Source organism: Prionailurus bengalensis, chromosome E4 (genome assembly GCF_016509475.1).
Source record: "Prionailurus bengalensis isolate Pbe53 chromosome E4, Fcat_Pben_1.1_paternal_pri, whole genome shotgun sequence".
NCBI lineage: Eukaryota > Metazoa > Chordata > Mammalia > Carnivora > Felidae > Prionailurus > Prionailurus bengalensis.
The window spans coordinates 12,480,161-12,486,024 of record NC_057360.1 but is presented as its reverse complement, the minus strand read 5'-3'; the positions used below and the strand labels follow the sequence as shown (position 1 = coordinate 12,486,024).

General features: G+C 43.0%; 1 long non-coding RNA gene across 1 annotated transcript; it reads left to right on the top strand.

Moving 5' to 3' along the window:
- Positions 1-342: 342 nt before the first annotated feature.
- Positions 343-2,883, top strand: LOC122475640. Its single transcript, XR_006295259.1, has 2 exons — positions 343-721; positions 2,197-2,883. It is a non-coding gene; the product is annotated as an uncharacterized LOC122475640 (long non-coding RNA).
- The last annotated feature ends 2,981 nt before the right edge of the window (positions 2,884-5,864 follow it).

The following is a 5,864-nucleotide window of genomic DNA, read 5'->3' as shown; positions in this document are numbered from 1 at the left end:
CCCTGTCAGGATATATCCAGCAACTGCATTCTTGGAGCAGCTATAAATTAGCTTGCCTTCCCTTTTCCCTCTTGACCTTGAGGCTCCTTTCGGGGACCCAACAGAAGCCCTTTAGGAAGCAGGAAGTGAAGCTTAGAGGATCCGTTATCTAGAAGGATCTTTCCTGTAGAATGTAGTCTTCTTCAGTTTCTCCCCAAATGGAAGCCTGCTCTCCAGTATCGACCTATCATAATCGATTCCAAACCCAAAGCATCATCTCTCTGGGCTGAATTGCTTTGTCATTGCACAGCTGAGCAGGAGATTTCTACACTAAAATTTTCCGTGTGAATTAGAAGACAAAAAGAAAGAGAGAACTCTTTTCCCTAACATCATCTTTTTATTTATGAAACACTTCTGAGCTTATTGGCACAAAGGCACAACCTAACGTAGCATACAGGGTGGTCCATTTAAAACAGTCCCCTTTAAAGAGGATGGCTTTAAGTGTGGCCCATTGTAAGTGGGTCACCAGATGTCTTGTTATGTCAGTCCTTCCTGGCATTGTAAAAATAGGGAAGACTTTCAGGGGTTGGGAGTGTGTGTGGAAAACACAGAGAGGCTGGGGGAGCTTTAGAACCGTGAGAATAAAGGAATCTACCAGGAGGCTTGATAACTGGGAAATAAAATACAAGTAAACAAACGGGAAATGGGTTCAGTCTCGATGCTAATATCTTTGTGGTCACAGGTAAGGTTTCTGTTTTTTCTTTTGTTTTCTTTTGTTTTGGATGTTTTTAACCACCCTGATGGTTGTATTTGTGTTGTATTACTCATTCAGTATATATTTACCCAGCATCCACCGTGTGATAGCACTCAACTGAAGGCTGGGAATATGATAACAAAAAGGTAAAGGCAATGCCTTCCAGAGCCTATATTCCACAGAAGATATAGATAGATAGATAGATAGATAGATAGATAGATAGATAGATAGATATAGATAGATAGATAGATATAGATATAGATAGATATAGATAGATATAGATATATGATGTGTTGCTGACTACATCAGATACTCATAACGTTATGGAGAAAAACTCAGAAAGTGAGGAGGGAAGGGTAGAAAGAGGAGTATTGGGGAAGTTCCCTTTAATAAAGGACACAAAAGGGACAAAGTATTTTATTCAGTGTTCCCTCTACTCCTCCTCCCTCCACCCACCCGAACCTGACTCATTGTCTCTCCAGAGCCGGTCAGGTCTCACTTCACTTTCAAAGGCAGTGATGGCAGGCGGAGAGCGGGTCCCAGCCCCCTGAGAAGGCCTGGACCAATGTTACTAAGGCTGAAAGAAAAGGCTAGACTGGCAGAGACCTACTGCCTCATCCCAAACTTCAGGCCTCGAATGATGGTTCTCTTTCCTTCCTACTGGTCTTTGACATCTGCCTTCAGGACCTTTTTCTGGTATTGTCTACCAGTTGGTCATATATTCTCTCGGGCACAAAGGCCCAGTGTGGGATTTACGAGCTGAATCCAACTCCCAAAGTTTGGCCTGCCTCTTACTTCCGGCTTGGTGCTAATCCACTCAAACAGAAAGAGAGAAGCAGAGAAATGTCAGCGTTTCAGTTACTCACTTACTCAATGGACATTCGTTGAACACCTATTACAAGCTAGTCATTGTGCTGGAAATGAGGCTGTGAACCACACAGATCTGACTTCCATATGCTGTGGGAGAATGTACAGAAAAGATGGAAGTTTCTTCCCCTACTAAATCTACCTTTATCTCCTGATTTTTATGGGGACCCCACTGAGAGAATCTTGTCACAGCCCTCATTTCTTAAATCACCGGTGAGTGAAACCCCAAAGAATCCAGGATGTATGAACCAGGAAAAATCTTCCTAGATCCTCAAATAGAGAGTGGACATCCCACCCCCATTATTCTCTTTCTTGTATATTTGCTTCATGGCTTTTATTACAATTAAGATTACAGTTTATTTGAGTACGTGCTCATTTCACATCTGCCCTTGACCAAATTGAAAGTTATTTAAGTCTATTTCCCTCCCCATTGTGTCCCCAGTGCCCGGCACGGTGTATTAGGTGCCAAATAGATACTTGTCAGCTCGGCGAATGGGTGAAGAGTTGGACAAATGAACCAAGCCCTTCTTATTCATTGGAAGAATTTGGAGTTAACACGAAAGATTAAAACTTATCTTTTATATATTTCTCTGCAGGAGGGATCATGGTCATCACACTCCAGATTAAAAGCAATCCATCATAATTTCTGTCGGAAACGAAAATTTAAATATGCCCCTTTGTACACCTAGTCTCCTGGCCTCACCATCCGTCCTCATCGCCATGGGTTAAACCTGACTTGAGTATCACACACCAGACCCCAGACCAAGGACTGTGTGATGAGAGCTCATCTGTCCTTTGCCAAGATTCTAATGTTCCACTCTAGACAATCTGGGCTCCTGGCTCCCGAAACTGCTTCTTCTGTGGCCAGGCCTTGAGGCCCCAGGATCTGCCCACATTCCAGAGAGGGTTAGGGTTTCTCATTAATCTCTGTCTGGACCCTGTCCTCAGATTAGCAGCCACTGAAATGCAATCCCTGTAATGAGAAATGAACAGCCTGACCCATGTTGTTTCTCTGAGACCCGTTGTCTCCAACTTCTCACCTCTCCCAGGCACAGCACGTTGACTGAAAGAAGCCATTACAGTGTTCTCACTGCCGAGCGATCGCCCATCACTCCAGAAAGTGTGCGAAGGAGTCCTTCCTTCACAGCTTGACATCTCTGCCCACATTTGGCACGAACAGAGGAAGCCTCCCAGGGTAGAGAAAGGGGATGCACTTAGGTTCTAGAGAGCAGAGTTGACACTCTTTCCCAGAATGAAAATAAACGAGCAGGGTCTGGAAAGGATTGATTCTTTAACAATTTATCATTTTACAGCTTGTGCTCATTTATTTCCAGAATGTCATACTGTGGCGTTTGAGGGTAGAGGAGGAAAGGGTTATCCAAGGTAGAATATGGGAACATCAGAAAGAATCCAGAGATCACACAGGCTTTGGGGTTGGTAAGGGCAGAGGTAACCTCTTCTAGATCATCTTTGATACAGTTATTCTATACTATTGTATGGTACTGAAGAGCTCAGAGCTCAACTCTAGCTGTGTAACCTCAGGTAAGTTACTTATATCCTTTATGCCTCAGTTTACTGTTCTGTTAAATGGGAATAAATACGGTACTGACTACCTAGGAACATCATGAAGGCCAAATATATTAATACATCTAAAGTGTTTATAGGAATGCTTAGGAAATAGCAACAAATACTTGCTATTATTATTTAACATCAAAAGTATGAATGAGATGTTGGATTGGAAACTTCCAAAGTCAGTTCCACCTCTAAGATTCCAGGATACAAGGGTTCCTTCTTCAGACACACACGTATTTAAAAAAATGAAGGAATCTGTTGAGATGAATCTTAAGCCTGGAGAAGAGACTCAATCTAAATGGAGATAGTGTAACCACTATTATAATTTTTACGATAGCACTTCTCTTGAAGCGATATGTAAAATTCTTTGCATATGGGTGCATACATACAGAAAAAGTGCTCATAACTGTTATCAAATTTCAAACTTCAAAAATTTGGTTTACTGAAACACACCGTATAAATCAGAATAATCTGAAATGCTAGTTACTTGTGTGGTTAAGTTAATTACCCTGTGTGTTTTCTATATGTAAACAAACAAAAAATAAAGGAATTACATTGGAAACATTTCTAAAACGTGCTGAAGTTGGTTAAATGGATTGTAAATCATGATAAAGCAACAAAAGCTTGCCCAGGGCCTCCTTGCTGTAGATTTGGAGCACTGATCTAATAATACACTGTAATAATAAAGAAGAGATGAAAAATCTCATGAAAACAAGCAGAGAGAGCCAAAGCCCAAGGACAAGTCTAGAGTTTGACCAGTGGAGGGTTAGCAGTTCTTTTTGGACAATCATCTGATGTAGTGAATGTCTGCCTGCGGCCTCTTCGAGAAGGTGTGGGGCGGGGCCACTCTGGATTATCCTTTTCTCTATAGATCCATTTCTCCAAACCAGGAATCAATGGCAGTGGGAGCATCTTGGGAGCAAGTTCCAAGGCCAGTCCTCTCCAGAGTGGCCACGCCTCTTAAAAATAATCTGAAGGGGAGGAGGCGGAGGAGGGGGGCAGGCACTTGGTTGGCTCAGTGGGTTAAGCGTCCAACTTCGGGTCATGATCTCATGGTTTGTGGGTTCAAGCCCCGCGTCGGGCGCTGTGCTGACACCTTGGAGCCCGGAGCCTGCTTCGGATTCTGTGTCTCCCTCTCTCTCTGCCCCTCCCCCACTCCTGCTCTGTCTCCCTCAAAAATAAATATTGAAACAATTTTTTCAAAAATAATCTGAAGAACCTTCTGACATTATACGTGAGTGGGACAAGGATTTTCTGGAGGCTGGAAAGAGAAAGTCGTTACTCTCACCCAGGCATAGGTGGGAAAATTATTAAATCAAGTTTAGGAAGCTCTACTCGCTAACTTACTTACAAGTTTTCCTCATGTAGAACACAATATCTAGATCTATCTACGTAGAGGAACAAACGACATAAATGTATACTTATTATAAACATAATACTTTTATGTTCCCAGACATCATCCTTACAGATTATATCAAGAGCACAGACTTTGCGTCAAGCAGGCCTGGGTTCCCAATCGTGTTTGGTCCTTTAACCAGCCACTGATCTTGGGCTATTCTCTTAAACTCTTAAAACCAGGGGCGCCTGGGTGGCTCAGTCGATTAAGTGTCCAACTGGGGTTCAGGTCATGATATCATAGCTTTGTCGGGCTCTGTGCTGATAGCTCAGAGCCTGGAACCCGCTTCAGATCCTGTGTCTCCCTCTCTCTCTGCCCCTCCCCACTCACACACACACACACACACACGCTCTCTCTCTCAAAAAAAAAAAACTAAACTCAGTTTCCAAACTTAAAAATATGAAATCTACATAAAAACATGTAAAACATGTATCTCACGGGGCTATTGAAAAAGTTAAATCGCACCATAGATGTAAAGAACTTAGCATTCGCTGAGTGCTTACTACTATTAATACCCTACATTTGAAAGGAAATTCCCAAAGCGGGAGTGAGGAGGAAACAGAAAAAAGTACTCCTCCTTCTAACTCTGGAGCCAGGGAAAGGGTCAAAGGGCTAATTATTCCAGAGACACCCTAACATTTCACGTCAAGAAATGGTGGCTTAGGGGCCCCTGGGTGGCGCAGTCGGTTAAGCGTCCGACTTCAGCCAGGTCACGATCTCGCGGTCCGTGAGTTCGAGCCCCGCGTCGGGCTCTGGGCTGATGGCTCGGAGCCTGGAGCCTGTTTCCGATTCTGTGTCTCCCTCTCTCTCTGCCCCTCCCCCGTTCATGCTCTGTCTCTCTCTGTCCCAAAAAGAAATAAACGTTGGAAAAAAAAAAAAAAAAAAAAAAAAAAAAAGAAATGGTGGCTTGACTGAGAACCACACCCAGAAAGGACTAATGAATGAATGGGACTCAAAATGCCTCTGGCTATTTCATCGTTTGGCGGGCCTGGCTCTCATAATTTAAATTTCAGTTTAACAATAAGTATTGTCGCAGAACATCTGGCAGACACAGAGGGCCTGTCTGTCGCATTCCTTTTTCCTTCTTGACAAATATTCCTAGAGCGGGTGAGATCCAGACATTCTTCCTTGACACCCTTTTGTTCTTAGAGTAACCCAGATCCTTTCTGTACGCATGTTTAATCCAGGGGTACGGGAAAATTGTAGCCTACTTATTCTTGCTAAGGTCCCAAGGGCAGGTGTTGGCTGCCTTTCCAAAACACTTTTTTTTTTAATTTTTTAAATGTTTATTTATTT